Source organism: Orcinus orca, chromosome X (assembly GCF_937001465.1).
Source record: "Orcinus orca chromosome X, mOrcOrc1.1, whole genome shotgun sequence".
NCBI classification, from domain to species: Eukaryota; Metazoa; Chordata; class Mammalia; order Artiodactyla; family Delphinidae; genus Orcinus; species Orcinus orca.
The window spans coordinates 6,582,855-6,600,743 of NC_064580.1; the positions used below are offsets into that span (position 1 = coordinate 6,582,855).

The 17,889-nt window shown below is 47.7% G+C and overlaps 1 long non-coding RNA gene across 1 annotated transcript; it reads right to left on the reverse strand.

Annotated features, from left to right (window-relative positions):
- Positions 1-3,284: 3,284 nt before the first annotated feature.
- LOC117199733 (uncharacterized) lies at positions 3,285-10,657 on the reverse strand. Its single transcript, XR_004481043.2, has 3 exons — positions 10,196-10,657; positions 5,887-6,083; positions 3,285-4,051 (listed from the first exon to the last, which is right to left on the reverse strand). It is a non-coding gene; the product is annotated as an uncharacterized LOC117199733 (long non-coding RNA).
- Positions 10,658-17,889: the final 7,232 nt, after the last annotated feature.

Here is a 17,889-nt window from a genome sequence, read left to right on the forward strand (position 1 = left end):
ATCTACTGAGTGGACACAGGTGTCAGTGGCCAGGCAGGTGTGGCGGCCTCCTGCTGCTGTGGAGGCTCACTGCATTGGAGGGGCACGGGACAGGTCTGGGGGCAGGCTGCTTTTGTGGTGGCGTTTGCACAAGGCTGAGACAGCCCGTCCAGGTGAGACCCCTGGCACCGACCTGCAGGCAACACACCCACACCCACTGCAGCTGAAACACACCCCCTGGCCCTAGGACCCATTAGGGTCTATCATTTTAAGGGGAAGTCCCTTGGCCTAGTCCCTTTGGGCTCCTCTAACAAAGTACCATAGACTGGGCAGCTTGTAAACAACAGACATCATTTATTTCTCACTGTTCTGGAGGCTGTGAAGTCCAAGATCAAGGTGCTAGCAGATTTGGTATCCAGTGAGGGCCTGTTTCCTGGTTCATAGAAGGTACCTTCTCCCTGTGTCCTCACATGACAAGAGAGGAGAGGGAACTCTCTAGTGTCTCTTTTACAAGGGCGCTAATCCCATTCATGAGGGCTCCACCCTTATGACCTAATTACCTGTCAAAAGCTCCACCTCCAAATACCACTATCTTGGGAGTTGGATCTCCACATACGAATTTAGGAGGAGGACATCAACATTCAGTACATTGCATTCCTGGAGTAGCTTAACACAGTTGCCCCTATCAAAGCCCGGCATTATTTTGTTAGTGGCAGCTGTATTGAAACAGAGGTCCCACCAACAATTTCTAAAAGGCAACAGATGATTTAGAACTTACTAGACTGGTGATTTGTGCCTCAGTTTATATCACTTGGAAGGCAGTTTTAATGATACACGGTTTAGGGAGAGAATAAAATGGACTATTTTTGAAGGGAGTGTATTACTTTATATTACCAAGTATTTTGTATGTTTTATATTACTATAGATTTTGTATTTTAATACTAAGGGGTAATTTTGATAGTGAAATATGTGTAAAGTCCTACATTAAGTGCCCCTTACACAGTGGTATCCACTAAATTTTACTTTCTTTTCTTCCAGGAGAATACCGAGATCTTTGACAAAGTAATGAAAAGCAAGAGATGGAACAGGTGCCCTCAGATAGGCACTTGTGTGCAAGCCATTCACTGGAATCCCCAAAGGCTGTAAGCTCTTACGTCTGAAAAGTGCACCGCATCGCCAGCCCTAACCTAATCCCACAGGAGTTCCCAGCTACTTAAGCAAGTACTTCAGTTGCAGCGAAATTACATTTACACACCAGTGCCAGAAGGAAAAATAACAATGGGAATGGAAATTCAACTTAAACACTGTCACTGAGGCACATTTCACGGACTGCAAAACTGAAGGGACATAAACTGTTTCCAATTTCCCTCAGCCCTGAAAGGAAGAGCATGAATCAGGTAATAAATCAAACTTTAATTTATAAACTTCTTGGGATTACACTTTCATGGATGACTATTTTATTCCAGAACTACTTCTGAGCGTCCCTCGTCAGTAAAAGAAACATAGAAGCACCTCATTTATTTACCAATCGCGACGGATGGCTCTCGTTCCCCAGCCCACCTCCCAAAATACATCTGCGCCGGTCACTGGTTTTTTTTTGTTGTTGTTGTTGTTTTAATGTGATCCTGAAAGGCTTTACATTTCAGGGCATTTCCCAATCACATGGAAGTCAGTTCTTATAAAATTACATCATGCCATGCTCTCAGTAAATAAAACATTTTAACTGGGTGAGAAAAGGGATTTACTACTTCTATAGCCCTTTGTAAATATTCCTTTCGCTTTACCGGCATGAAACCCCCCAAGTGTGTTGTTTCCTGTCTTTAACATCTGTTAGAGGGAGTTGCTGTTTCTCACGTGGACTGTGGGTGAAGCATGCCCTCACACTTCTGCAGCACTTGGGACACAGTGTGTATCCCGGGCCTTCACTGCCTCTGCAGAATGGATGAGAGCCGACCTACGCTTCCCCGTGTGGGTGGGTATCCAGGAGGCTTTGACACAAGGAAGAACCCCCATATGAGTGGCTGTACCCATGCTTTTTCTTCTCCCTTATTAAAAAAAAAGCAGTAAACTGTCAACAATTTCCTATTTAGTAGTCAGACCACCTTGAGAAAGATAGGTTGTCCGTTCACAGGTATTTTCTCCCTCTGTCCAAATCATGAGACTAAGAGTCATGTAGACACTTCATTTAAAAACTATAAATAAAACCCCCAAGTCTCTCAAGCAGGGATCAGCAAACTACACCCTTGGGCCAAATAAGCCACGCCTATTTTTATAAATAAAGTGTTATTGGCACTCGTCCACATCCCTTTGTTTTACATATCGTCAAAGGCTACAAGGTCGGATGAAGTTGCGAATTTTCAACAAAGATCCTATCTGTCTACCACAGAGCTCACAAGCGTCACTATCCAGCCCTTGACAAAACACGTTGGCCAATCCCTGCTTTAAAGCCATGTCGTCTAACAGAAATAGAATGCAGGCCACGTATATAATTCTAAATGGTTTAGTAGCCGTGTTAAAAATGAAAAAGAAACAAGTTAATTTTAATAATATATTTCAGCCCAGTAGATGCAAAAAGGTACGAGTTCAACATATGACCTAACATTGATACTAAAGTTATTAATGAGAAACTTTTTTTCTTCATATTAAAGTCTTAGGAAGCTGGTGTCTTTTTTTTTTTTTTCTTCATATGAAGCCTTAGAAGTCTACCTCACATAACAATTCAGACTAGTCACAGTTCAACAGCTTAATAGTCACTTGGTCCCTGTAGGTCCAAAGGGCATGATAAGTGAGAAGAGAAAAGGAAATAAAGAATGAGTTTTTCCATGAAGGCTCCAGCTTCACTCAAGTGAAATGTGAGATAACAGACTTTCTGCTCATTCTAAGTATATCCCAAGCAATATTTGGGATGTACTTGATATTAAAACATCCTTCGCTGTGTGTCCAAAATTCACACGTAACTAGGTGTCCTGTAATTTATCTGGCCACCCATTCCTCGGCCCCTGGATTTTCCTGTTTAGTAAAAATTCAAGCGGGAGGCAGCAAAAGGAGGGGATGGTCTCTGATGCCCTCCAGTCAGCTTGGTTGCCTCACCTCATTATTTCATTGATTCTGAAAATTGCTGGGTGTGCACACTCACTGGCCTGGGAAAGCAATTAATGCTAAATTTATCCAGCCCAAGGGCTGCCAGGAGTCATGCAGAAGCCCAGGCTGCACCCCTCAGCACGAGTCAGCAATGCCATCACCCACCAACGAGTCCGGAAGTTGAAACGCAGAAGCAATCTTCCTTTTAAGAAGGTTTTGCTCTTAAAAAAAAAAAAAAAAAAGTGTGTTGTCCCACCAAGGCACTAGAAACACCTTCCACAGAAAAGAAAAGAGGCCACACAAGAGTCATGATAAAAATGGACTACAGATAATTTTTCTTACTCCTGTGCAGGGGAAAAACATATTGACTGTGTCCTTTCCGCCTTCGGGGGAAAGGAGGGCAGCCCTTCTAGAAGCACTGAAGTGCAGAATTAGGGAGCACATAGTGAGATGACCAAAGAGTAATTTTAGAACATGAGAGCTGTCTGGGAATCCACGTAAGAATCCAAGTTGTGAAAACCAAGCTTCATGTGTTCTGTTTCCTATAGTCAAAAAATTCCGAAAGTATTCTCTCTTCTTAAGGCAGTGGTAACAGAGTTCAAAGCACAGGATGAAAATCAGATTGTGTGGAACAGAGTATCGTCTGGTGAGAGAACAGTTCGGTTTGGCAGTCGGGGACTCAGCAGATGAGTGAATTGCTTGGCAACGGCAGCATGATCAAAGCTGTCTACACAATTCGAACAAGTAAGAATAGACCCCAAAAATGAAGGAGAAAATGATCTAGTGACAGCTGCAATTATGCATTTTTTTTTTCATTTGCTCATCTTGAAAAATCATTTGGGAGAAACTTCCTCACAGAAAGAACAGAGAACCTTTATGTCATTCTTTTTCAAATTAATTCACTTGCTGAGCTGAAGATTCGAAGCACTTCATCGATCCGTTATTTAATGATGGCTCAAAAGATGTTTTGTGCAGAATGAGGGTTATCTTTCTGTTGGAACAAAACAAATTGTTTTAATCGTGTGCACGTTAATATGTCCAAATGAACATCAAACTCCAGAAAACTGAAATAACTCCACCCCATCTGAAGACACCAGAATTTTCAAAGTTCTCATGTTATTTCAGCTTCTAGCCTCAGTTACAAGTGAAGGCATTAGGAGGACTTGAAAGGTGTCCAGAATCCCGCAGATAGTCATCAGGTTCTCACAGGCTCTCTCCATTTGGATCGGTACCATGATTTAGTCTTATTTTCCTGACGTCTTGCCCACTTTGAGATTCTTTTATGCTACAAACCAGAAAGCTCACTCCAAAATAGAAAGCACAAAATGCACTGAAAAAACAATAGCCTGCATCGTGTCCATAGGCTTATAAACTAGTTTTTTCTTCTCTCTGTAGTGGGAGGCCACCAAGAAAGTAGTTCATCAGATTCTCAAAAGTATTATTGGACATAAAGATTTCTTTCTCTCATAGGTTTAAAAAAGAATAGACTGCCAGGTGTCTGCACTTGCAAGCCAGTTTTAAGTTATGCTGTATGCACTCTAGAATTCCTCAGGAAGGTGAAATAAAATCACTGCGAAAGTACTTCATGCCTCTGAACTGTGCAAAGATGGTGAATATGGTAAATTTGGGGTTGTGTGTATTTTACCACAATAAAAAGAATTTTTTAATAGAAATATAAAAAAATGGAATAGGGCTTCCCTGGTGGCGCAGTGGTTGAGAATCTGCCTGCTAATGCAGGGGACACGGGTTCGAACCCTGGTCTGGGAGGATCCCACAGGCCGCGGAGCAACTAGGCCCGTGAGCCACAACGACTGAGCCTGCGCGTCTGGAGCCTGTGCTCCGCAACAAGAGAGGCCGCGACAGTGAGAGGCCCGTGCACGGCGATGAAGAGTGGGCCCCGCTCGCCACAACTAGAGAAAGCCCTCGCCAGAAACGAAGACCCAACGCAGCCAAAAATTAATTAATTAATTAATAAACCCCTACTCCCAATGTCTTCTTAAAAAAAAAAAAAAGGAATAAAACCAAATAGCCATAAAACATCACGCATAACACAGTGTTGACGGCAAGTCTTGTGCCTACAGTGCTGGCACCTACCAGGTGCCAAATCTGCTTTTCCTTCATGACCTGAAGTTCCAGAAATTGCTCCCCATACTAACCACAGTTTTTGGTCCAACTGGCCATTCAGTCCTATAAGTAAACAGGGCTGTAATTTAAATAGGCTGTTAAGACACAGGATTATCTAGACTGTTCAACATCACAGTCCAGTTATTTTGCCCTAAGGTGCAAACAGAATTCCACTTAAATATTACCATAATAACCAGTGACATCTTCGAATTCCATGGCCACATTCATATTTCCCCTTCTGTTGATAGTTAGCAGTAATTTCTGTGTAACGGGAAATTGCACTTATCATTTTCATAAGTAATCAATTCTTTAATGAAGACTTTTGGGGTTTTTTTTCCCTACCAACAGGTAACTTAAGAGTAGGTATATTTGGACTTTTTTTTTAGGATTCAACATTCCATATAAAATTTCACACGTTTCTCCTCTACTGCACTGGTTGGCTTTGGGAATGGTTTTCACCTCTGTGCTCTATTAGTTGTGGGTGTACACATGGCACTTTGTGGACTTGGAGAAAGATGGGGGAGTCCAGAGGGAGGGAGGGCATTGCTGAGCAGAGACTTAGGAAGGCATGAGAGTGGAAGGGACTAAAGGAAGGGGGAGGAATATGGGTGCTCAGCAGAGCAGGTAAGACTGCACAGGCTGGGGAAAGTATTCCAGGCTGAGGAGTTTAGTTTACACCCAGAAGAGAAGTGGGGTACCTACCATTGGATGATTTTAAGCAAGGAGGCATGCAGTGAGGTAGATAGCAGCCCCCAAAATATATGTCCAAGTCCTAACTCCTGGCACCTCAGAATGTAACCTTATTTGAAATAGGGTTTTTGCAGATGTAATTAAGGTAAGGACCTTGAGACGAGATCATCCAGGTTCACAGTGGGCCCTAAATCCAATGACTCGTGTCCCTGAAAGAGAAAGGAAATGAAGGTTCGAAACTCAGAGGCCAAGACTCCATGTGAAGATGGAGGCAGAGCTCAGAGTGGTGGGCCCACAAGCCAAGGCAGCTGATGGCCACCAGAGCTGAGAGAGGGACATGGGGTGGATTCTCCCCCAGAGCTTCCGGAAGGGCCAATCCTGCTGACACCTCGATCTCAGTCTTCTGGCCTCCAGAACTGTAAGAGAGTACAGCCACCTGTTACAGGTCATTTGTTACGGCAGCCCTAGGAAATGAACACAGATTCATATAATCAGGTTTGCATTTCAGAAACATATTCTGACTTTGGTAGAGGAAAATAGCTTGAACTAAAACGCAGACCAGGTAGGAAGACTGTCATAATCCAGATGAGACCTGAAAAGACCCAGGAGTGTGGCAGGAATGCTGAAGATGAGGTTATTAAGGCAAAGGCCTTTCACAGACATTGTCACACTCGGGGTTGGGGGTGGGAAGTGGGAACCAAGGACAGAGCTACCAAGTGGAGAGAGGGCACAAGGGGAGGTGTTACCAGGAAAGAAAGATGGCAGGGAAGGTGGGCGTGGATGCAAGTAAGAGTCCTCATTGCCAAGTTAAGAAATGAATGACTTTCTCCCTACTGACCACCGTTAGGCAAGGTCATCTGCTGAGAGTATGCCGAGAAGGGGCTGGGAGAAAGCTGTGTCGTTTTGACGCAGTTAGGCCTGGAGGATGGAATAGAAAAGAGGGGCTCGCAGAATCACTTGCTCTCAGGAGGGCCCAGCTGGGGTTGAAGATCATGATCTGTAGTAACATGAATTCACTCAGTTGTGCAATTTTTCTTTAGCAGCCATCAGCAGCTTGGATGTGGACCAAGGACGGCAGATGGCTGGGCTGATTCAGGATCACGCTTCCGCAAAGAGCAGGACGTAACATTTCAGTTTGTGTCCAATATGAGCTCTGTTGGACCGATCGACTTGACTTCAGTAAATTCTCTACTGTAAACGTCGGGTACAAAAACTACTCCCTAATGGATACATTGTGGCACTGTCTTCCGCTGAACACTCTGATAGCCTTTGAGAATGAATGAGCTCTAGCAACGCAGACAGAGGAACATGAGGCCGGTAACGGTGAGTGACAGATGTAAGACCCCCAAGATACACGCCGTACGATCCATTAATACAAAATTCATTCTGTTTAAGGGTATAGACGTGGAGTAAAGCTACAGAGAAAAGCAAGGAGATGATTATCCCCAAAGTCAAAAGAGTGGTAACTTGTAGTGGGGAAAGATGGGTGGCGATGAGGCGACCACTGGCAGCGTTCTCTTTCGTGACGAGGGATTGCTGATTGTTCCTTTTCTATTATTTGGTAAAACATGTATCTTGAATGCATTTTTCTGCCCATAGATCATACATCATAGTGAAAGAAGGAAGGAGGGAATCTCTGTGAATCTATAAATAGCATTCAATATCATTTTAATTCTCTACAAAACAGAGGTTAGTTAGTATTCTAATAAGCCAGGATTTTTTTTTCCCCCAATGGCAAGCATGAGCAACTCAAATTGTGTTAAAAAAAAAAAAACGCTACCTACTATGGTCTTTCTCTGTCCACTCCTTGGCTTCACGTTTCTCTATGCCTCAGTGCTGTCTTCAGTCTGAAGGACTGATAAAGATGGATTTATAAACAAACAAATCTCTTTGTTAGAAATTCTAGCAAAAGCCCACATCTGGCTGTCTCTAGATCAGGGGTCACAAACTTCTGCCTAACCAGTCACTGTAGCCAAGGGATTTGAAATGCTGTTTGGCCAGGCCTGGTCTTCAGGTCTACCCCTGGAGCCTTATATCACAGGGCCTGAGAGTTCCCTAAAGAACACACAGCCGGGGCTTCCCTGGTGGCGCAGTGGTTGAGAGTCCGCCTGCCGGTGCGGGGGACATGGGTTCGTGCCCCGGTCCGGGAAGATCCCACATGCCGCGGAGTGGCTGGGCCCATGAGCCATGGCCGCTGAGCCTGCGCTCCGCAACGGGAGAAGCCACAACAGTGAGAGGCCCGCGTACAGCAAAAAATAAAAAAAAAAAGAACCCATAGCCATGTGTTCCCTAAAGGAAATTTGACTTGTTTTAACCATAAGGCAGGGGGTGGACATGGGAGCAGACAAAACCCACCAGTGTCCACTACAGATATTTCCACCTTTCTTTGGCGCTGTCACCAAGCAGTAATTTCCTTTCATTTCCTACTCCTATATTTCAAACACTTCCTTTCCAGCCCTCTCCTAAATAAAGAGCAAAGGCAAACAAGATATGCAAAATACACCGAAAAACACCCAAGAATTTAGAAGGGAGCAAAAGGACTGAAAGAATGAGTGATGCCATTTTCCCCAACCTTTGGCCTGTCATTAATTACCTAAAGGAACTTTGGGTCAAAGCTTTGCATCAGCCCAGATACATAATTGCTAGTGACTTACTGGCGGTAGATTCGTGGTCTCATGGTGCAGCAGATTAGAATTGTTCTGCTTGGCAGGACGGTGAAGGGTGCTGGATTGACCCAGCTCCCTCAGCTTCGCCCGGTGACCAGCAACTTCTGCCCCAGAGCCTCAGGGGACAACACAACCCACTGCGCTCCTTGAACTGCATATAGGGGGAAGGTCAGCAATGCCCTGGGAGTGTCCAGGACAGAATGGATTTCCCCAGAGGCAAAGGACAAGCTGCCTACCACTGACCAAGCCAGCCAGTGCTCCAAGACCATTTCAACACAATCACAAGCAAAAATGTCTCCAGAATTATGTCTGTGGTTCACCGAATCCTCGCTGCTTCTGCCGACACTGCCGACACTGAACTGCAGGGCTGATCTGTGCACGTTTAGAAGCACCCTGAGATCACCAGCCCCTTCCAGTCACCCCTGCACTGGAATCAAGCCTTAACGAAGTCCCTTGAAACAGAGCTCCAACAGACTTTTCAGCCTTAGGACGTCTCCTTCTTGAGAACGGCTTGAGGAAACCAGCAACATCACAACATTCGCAGCCGGGATATTCCTTCCCAATTAAAGCAAAGAAGAAAGACAAAACTCTGTCTCTTTTCAATAATTACCAGTAATCATTTCACAACAAAAGGCTTTGTGGTTTCTGGTAATCACGATCAATGAAGATTAAATTAACATCTTGAAAATCCACATGATTATTCCACAGATATACCTTAGGCTCCCTCCTAGGTGCCCAGCTCTCTAGCAAGCTCTGGGGACCCGAACATGAATAAGATACAACTCCTGTCAAAAAGATATTACTCGGGAATAATTCACCCCTAGCGGCACATTCAGATGACACACAGGCTGCGGTGAAGGCGCGCAGGGCCCAGGTCTGGTAGTTAGCAGCTGCCCTTGCACCACCCATGGGCAGGTCCCTCCCTCCTCCACCCACTTCTTCCTCCAGACTGCACAGCCCAGGTGCCGAGAGACCACAGGGCACCCCTAGGCCAGGGTGCAGAAGGGATGGGAGTGCCTTAGCCACCCTCTCTCCCTCCTCCTGTGTGAAGCCCTCAGTCCTATTAGGACCATAGTTGTGTCCTCCCCAAAATTCGTAAACTGAAATCCTCACTCCCAGTAGGCCGGAACATGACTATATTTGGAAAGGGGGCCTTTAAAGAGATGATTAAGTTAAAATGAAGTCATTAGGGTAGGCCCTAACCCAATAGGATGGGTGTCCTTATAAGAAGAGGAGATTAGGACACACGCTCGCAGGGGAAAGATCATGTGAGGACACAGGGAGAAGACGGTGGCGTCTACAAGCCAAGGAGAGAGGCCTCAGGAGAAATCAATGCTGCCGACACCTTGATCTTGGACTCTGGCCTCTGGACTATGAGGAAATAAATTCCTGGTGTTTAAGCAGCCTTGTCTGTGCTACTCCGATATGGCAGTCCCGGCGAAGCCAGTCCACTGCTCTGCGGCCGGAACGCAGAGACCGTACGTACAGAAACTCTCAGGTTCATAGGAGGCCTTTTTTTTTTTCCTTCCCAATTTGCAAAGCCCAGACAGTTGAAATGCCAGACACTTCTTACTCTTTAGACTGAAATGGTATAGCTTACTAAATCCAAACATGTGCTACGCCCACGACGACCCATCCCCCCCAGAAAAACTTACACGTGGCAACCAAATCCTGGCTTCTCCCTCCTGGCTCCCCCTTCTTCCTCTCTCAGACAAGTCCCCAGACGATTTTAAGGATTTTAAGACGTTGCATAACCTGGCTTGGAAGAAAGAGCCAGTGGAGCTTTTCCTGAATCTGCCTTCACGTGACGGTAACAGATTGTGAACTATACGTTTGCCAATTTTCCCCCGTGTCAGACCATTTTTAAGTTTTGTGTGCACAGAATGGCATTTAAAGGCCTAAAATATCTATAGCCCACGAAGTTCACATAACGTGCGCAAGAACAGCTGATGCAGAGTTGGGGTGGGTTTGGGGTTTTGTTTGGGGGAGGCGGCGGCGGCTTTTCTGGTTGGTTGGTTTTGTTGTTTTGCTTTGGGGCTGAAGGCGGGAGCAGGGAACAGGAGGGAACCGAGTTACAAGCAGCTTATTTAGGAAAGTCCTCGCTAGACTAGAGGGGGAAGGGCTGAGGACTGCTGGGGCTGGCGGGTGAGCAAGCCTGGCGTTGGGGGGGGGGTCCCTCTATGATGACCTGGCAGGCAGCTCCGCTGCTGGGTCTCGGGGCACCCAGCCTCCACGTTAAACCCACCCCCTCTCAGTCTGTGAACAAGTGGTTGTTTTAAAAAAAAAAAAAAAATGTTTTTTTTAAGCAGACTTCCTGTTATGTTCAAGGAAGGCTTGGGCCGTTTTATTATTAAGCAATTTTCTTTTTAAGTTTAAAAAAAAAAAGGCCACATTTCCCCTCAGACTAAAATCTGCCTTACTCAAGTATCCATGTTTTAAATCTCATATTTTCTTAAGCCCTTAATTAAGCCTTCCAAAAGCTCGGCTATGTTTAATTTGCATTCCGAAACAGAAAATCTAATGTGTTTTAACATTGTCTGCTTCAGCTGAAAAGGAAACTGTAAATTTATACAGTCTGGCTTTTAAAAAAAAAAAATTGGCAATTGCATCCTAATGAGTCTCTGGAATGGGGTTCCAACGCCCCTGTCCTTAGCCTTCCGTCCCTCCTCCATCCTCTGCTCCCTCCTCCCTCCTCCTCTACTTTCCCTCCTCCTCCCCCTCCCCTCCCTCCCCTCCCCCTCCCCTCCCTCCCCTCCCCCTCCCCTCCCTCCCCTCCCCCTCCCCTCCCTCCCCTCCCCCTCCCTTCTCTGCTCCCTTCCCCCTCCCCCTCTACTTGCCATTCCCCCATCCCCCTCCCTTCCCTCTCCTCCCACCCCTGTTTCACCTCCCATTCTTCACCTCCCCCTGCTCCCTTCGCCCTCCACTCCCTCCTGCTCGCCGCGACCACCTTCCCGCCGCAACTGCAGGCTCCCCCCCTTCCATCTCCCCTCCCCCATACTCCTTCCCCTCCCCCATACTCCCTCCCTCCGCCAGCCACTCGCGGTGGGGGAGGGGCGAGCCTGGAAAGGTCACGTGGCCTCCTCGGCCTCCGGGACGGGGGAGGGGCGGCGGCCGAACCTGTTCTTTGTTAAGAGGTCAACGCCAGCGCCCAGCGCCGCCCGGAAGGAGTTACCGACGACCTTCGAAGAGCGGCGCACTCGCAGAGGCGCCCCCCCCCAACTCCGTCGCCCCTCCCCCCAGGCCTGCTGGCCCTGCTCTCTCTAAATCTTCTGCTCCGAAAACACTGCTCGGGCTCACAGTTTGCTCCCGGGGATCCTAGGGCCTTTTGGGGCGGGGAGTGGGGTCTGCGGAGAAACGGGAAAGGGACAGCAGAGGGGCTGGGCCGCGGGGGAGTGGCGGCCGGGTCTGGGGATAGGTGGGTGCGGGGGAGCTAAGGGGGAAGGTCCTGGAGGCCGGGGGTGCTTTGTGGTAGCACTGGGGGACGGAGGTGGAGGATTTAAGGAAGGGAAAAGCCACATCCACACGTTTAGGGCTCTCCGTCCTGTCGGTGGACGCAGGAGGGTTTCTCTGAATTTCTGCTGAATGTCAAAAGGGTGAAGTTCCCGCTGCACAGTTTGAGAACCGCTCCCCACTACCCAGCCCTATAATTAAACCCCCAGTAGGACCGCGCGGGAGGCTGGGCCCTGGAACTGCTGTGTGCTGCCTGCCTAGTATCAGCCGCCCCATAACTGTAACTTCAGAAGCCTCTGGTACGGTGTAGTGGCGAGAGGGTTCGCAGAGTTACCGGAGACGGTCGGGTTCATTACTAAGCCTCCTGATGAAATGTTTGCCACTTTCCTGAGACTTTACCGCTTAGATGTTAAAGAATGTTTACTCTTCCTAATACAAAGCGAAGCGTAGCCAACTTTCTGTCCAGGAAAATAAAGATTCCCAGAGAAAACCCGTGTTAATGTTTGCGTGCATGACATGCCTGTCGTTTTTCTCTGCAGAAAAAAATGTTCCATCCAGACGGAGTTGAGGGTAGCGGGGAGGTGAATAATAAAATGGGGCTCGCACTGTTTAAATAGCTTAGCATTCTGATTTGGTTACCTAGCCTTAAAAATATTTTTTTAGGTCACTAAATACTTTTCAAAGGCATACTTTTAATGACGGCTTAAAATTCCAGTGTTTGCATTTTGTTTTTTGTTTTTTGTTTTTGAATGCAGTTTTAATTTCCTTAATGCAGAGCATTCTTCTTGTTCAACCCTAAAGAAATGTATCCTAAATTACCTCCTTGTGTAGTTATACAAGTAACTTTCTTTACCCGCAACCCACAGTGCAAAAAAAAAAAAATGGTTACAGTTTCCTCCTGCCATGGATAAGTGTTTTGACGGCTTGCTTGGGGATTATTTGGAATTCCTATTTGAAGCTTTCCAGTGTTAAAGGTAGAAAAAAACATTGGCAAATTTTCCAAGCCAAGAGCTGCTTCCTGTCCTTTTGAGATCTCAGATCAGAGAAGAGGTGGGCCTGAAGGGGGAAAAGGGATGCTTCAGATGACTGGAGAGAACGAGAAATACCCCAATACCCTGGTTTTGGAAGGATCTGGGATGGGAAGCTCTCTGTCCCAAAGCACTGCCTGCCACGTTCCCTGGGATATCCAGCAAAGCCGAAACGTTCGTGGTGAGGGGTGGAAATTTTCCCTCAGTTGTATTCTGTTAAGTACACAGTTTTTGTGTATGTACACATGCACATTTTAGGGGCGTGGTGGATATCACTAATTACATGTAAATTGAATGACTTTGAATGCACAAAATTACGTGGTAGGGCAAGGAGGCATCACAGAGAGAAGACATCAGTCCCCGCCTGGTAATGACAAACTTCACAGGCCTGGGAGACATCGGGGTGATGGGTTTGAATGATTCCCTCTTTTGGTACCCATCACACGGACTTTGTAAGCAAATCGTTTCCCCAAGTTATTTTTTCCCATGCTGCAACATGGACTGTGAAAAGAAGAGATGTGAGAAAAATGCACAGCCTTTCATTTCACGAAGCAAGACCCCTCAACTTGTGTTCTATAGTCGAGAACTAATTCCAGAGGCATCCTTGTATCTCTGCAGAACATTCACGTAGTGAATTTTTTGTTCTTTGAATTGACCACTTCAGTGTTATAGTGTGACCAGTGGTAAATAGCCACCCAAGAGGAAAGAAGACACACGTCCACACAGACTCCTAAAACAGTGTTCACAGCAGCATTATTCAGAGAAGAACTGGAATCACCCCAGATGTCCGTCAGCAGCTGAGTGGATAAACAGAATGTGGTCTCTCCACACAATGGAATGTGAGTCAGCCATAAAAAGAAATGAAATACTGATGCGTGCTACAGCGTGGTTGCAACTCAGAAACGTTATGCTGGGACACAAAAGGCTGCCTATTATTTGATGCCATTTCTGTGAAATGTCCAGGAAGGATTAACCTGCAGAGACAGGAGGGAGCTGAGTGGTTATTGCCAGCTGTAGGAGGGGAGAGATGGGGAGTGACAGACGATGAGTGCCGCGTTTCTTTTGAGGGTGATGAAAATGTTTTAAAACTACATTTGTAGTCATGGTTGTACAACTCAGAATATACAAAGAAATAACAACAGCACTGAACTATACACTTACGGTGGGTGGATTTTATGGTATGTAAATTGTATCTCAGTAAAAGAATTTTTTAAGGCGGTAATAGAATGCAATTTTTGCAGACACTGTCTCTAAGTGAAAGGGGGCCTCTAACACAGACCTGTTGAAGACAGAGTATCTTCAAAATAAGCCACCCTGACACCAGCACATGGTAGAGCAACTCTGTGCCAGACACTGGCTTTTTCTTTGAGGTGTTTTTCTGTGACCCTGATCCTACCGGGTCTTAACCCTAATCACTCCGTGTCTACACTTGGGCTCAGTCCTTCTAGTCTTTTCTGTCTTCCTGCATTCTGCCCGAGGAGCCTTGTGATGGTGTGCTTGGCCACCTCTCCCAAATACCTACAAAAGACTCCATGAGTTGCTCTCACGGGAGACTTACACAGTTAACCCCTGATTCCTGAGGCTACAGTGCAGGGTTTCCTCCAGCTATAACCTCACCACACTTAGCTGAGCTCTCTTATCTTTCCTTCTCTCCAGATAGGAAATGCGCTCCTGGCCATCCACAGTCAGAAGCACATTTCCCATCGAACCCCAACGCTCATGAAATCACCCTTACCCTTGCCATGTGTGACAAACTGTCATTTTCTTGTTTATCCACTTTCATTTCATTTTTTCAATGCTGGTCACCACCTACTCCATCGAATTCACAACTATCTAATTATATGAGTGACCCTCCCCAGTTCAGAAAATATAGATCCCCGGGGGTATTAGGCAATATATGCAGACCTTTTGGTTGTCACAGATGGGTAGGGGGTTGCTCCTGCCATCTAGTGGGTGGAGGCCGAGGATGCTACTTAACATGCTACAGTGCGCAGCAGAGCGCCCACAGCGGAGGACGACCTGGCCCCATAGCCACAGTGCCAAGGCTGAGAAAGCCTTCGCTCAGCTTGAGCAAAGTAAACAGCAGGTGAGGATCTGCTAGGCAGGTCTTGTAGTTAACTCTACAGCAAGGCTGAAGGAGAACCCTCCGCAACTGACGGCGGTGACCTCGTTCCTGCCTCTCCTTTCCACTTGACCTTCACCTTCTGTACTGCTAATCCAGTGCAGACAGTGTAGGTCTCCGGACGACTTAGCTCCGGAGGGAGAGGCTCGACCCGTTATCAGTATTTAGCTGAGGGCTGGTTTGCGCCCAGTGGGTTTGCACAGGCCTCGATCAACCTAACTCGTGTAGGAGAGTATTGTATCCCTGTGAGCCCCATTCAAGCCCCCTAATTTGAACCAGCTTCCTCCGCCAGGGGTTGGTCCCCAGGGGAGTGTGGGTCTTTGTTATTTGGGCCTAAGGTTGCTTTGCGTTGCAGTGTTCTGAAATAAAGGCCCGCTCTGCCCATACCACGGCCTCAGAATGACACAGGCCTGGCTCCGCCCTCCACGCGCCTTGGCTGCAGGAAGCGTCTGGTGCTGGACCCTCCTCCTGCCGTGTGGCTTCTCCGCTCACATCTGCCTCAAGCCTCCCCCACGCGGCCCCCATCCTGCCCTGCCATCTGCTCCTGTGGAAACTTCCAGCTCGCCAGCCCCACCCTAACTCTCCTTCTTTCTCACCTGAGAACCCAGGAACCATCCGTGAGGCAGCTCGTGGGCCTCCACTCACCTCCACACCTAAATCACATGTTCCCTAAACTTTAAAACGCCTACTGCTGGAAACCTACCCCCAGAGATTTGGGCTTCTTTGGTCTGGGATGTGGCCCACCCATCGGAATTTTTTAAAGCTACCTGGAAACCCAAAGGGAGAAAAAAATTTTTTTTTAAAGGGGAGTTCCAAGATTACCTAGTGGTTAGGATTCCGGGCTTTCAGGGCCAGGGGCCAAGGTTCAGTCCCTGGTTGGGGACCTGACATCCGGCAAGCCACGTGACACGGCCAAAAAACACAACTACTCGGAGAGGGTCATGTGTAGCCAGGGTCGGGGCTCTCCTTCCCCTCTTCTCCCCCTTTGCTGATCCCCAGTGCGCCGCTGCATTTCTTCTCTTTGTTCCCCTTAGAACCACTTGGAGAACTCTGGGTATCTCTTTTGGGGGGTGTTTTCCTGTGAGTTAATATTCTGAATTTGAACTCATGGAGGCTTCTCCTAGGAAAGAAATAATGCTAGATTATTGCTGGGGGAATGGAACTCAGGAACATGTTTTGAAAACTATTTTTTTCAGTTATGTGAACTCTAACACTGTTGGCATTTGGAACTGGATCATGCCCTGTGTGTGGTAGGGTGTTGAACAGCGTCCCTGGCCTCCACCCACCAGATGCAGTCCCACCCCCTGGTCCTACCTGTGATAACCCCACTGTCTCCAGACACTGTACACATCCCCTGCGGGGAGCAAAATCACCCCAGTTGAGAACCACTGATGTAAGAATATACAGAAGTATGTTTCTGCTTTGCTGATTTTTAACTACGTTAAAAAATATACCTTTTCAAAATATTTTTCAATCTTATTGAATGCCAACAGCACTTTGTGTTGTCGAGGTGGGAGGGAGAGCGTCATGCCCACCCTCCCGGGTACCTGAAGAGGAAAGCAGGAACAGACCTGCTGGAAGAAGAACGACCTGGAGCTGGGCACATAAATCAGTGAGAGGCAACGCGTTCGGTGAAATTAGCAGAGGCACGGCCTGGCCTCTTCTGTCTCCCGACCGCCGCCCTGGTTCAGGCGCTGGCCTTGCAGGAGTCCACAGAGCTCCCACTGCTGCCGGGCCCAGGGCACCTCCTGACTTCCATTCTGCCTTCCATCCAGGCCAGTGCAACTTCCTCTCTCTGGGGATCACGGGACCCCTTCCCTCTGGGAAGCTGCGCCTTGACGCACCGTCAGACACCAGAAGAGCTGCCTGCAGTCAGGAGCGAGATGTGGCCGGGCCGAGAACCGTTTGTCACTTCTGCGTGATGGGGCACCATCAGGCCCAGCGCCCCCCAAGCTTGTGTCTGCACGCAGCTGTACCGGGGGCAACAGATAATGAGGAGGCGTCTTTCCAAACCAACAGAGCATCAGGGGAGTTTTTAACATTTTGCAGCATCTCTAGAACTATGTTAGGAATTTCAGAGGAGACACTGGCCCTTGGATTCTCTCCTCCTGAATTGTTTGTGGGGAAATGAGCCACACTGTTTCCCGTTCTCGGACCTGCGTGCAGCACACTGCCGTGTAAAGACGTGTCCACGTGTGACTACACAGAGAGCCGCTGCACAGGGCGTGGGGCATGGCGTGGAAGGGAAATGCAGGGGCCTGTGTTCAGAGGCAGGACAAAGGAAGTTTCCTGGCTTCTGCGGTCTCTCTTGACCTGTCTTGGTGTTCTTACCTTCAATGTCACGGTGCTTCGGGCACTGCCACTCACAGGGGGTCCCCCACAGGTGCTGGGGTACCGTGACTCAGCAAGTGGGGCACGTCTGATGACCCCAGCCACCGCCCCGCACGCGGGGCAGAGGGCGGCATCAGTCCTGGGTGGAGACAGGGAAGTGAGCTGCAGAGAGCCCCCTCCCCGGGGAGCCTCCCGGCCCCAGCTCCGTGCTCCGTTATCCTCGGGCTTCACTTTCAAGTCCCACACTCAAAAATAAAATTATTACAGCTGTCCATATGGCAGTTTCAGAGAATTAAACCCCAGACCAGGACCCCACGTGAGCATGGGGCCTCGTGCCACTGAAGTGTCACACAGCCACGAAGCTGGCCCTGCCTACCCCTAAAGCGTCAGCCAGGCTTTGACATAACTAAGTAAAGGA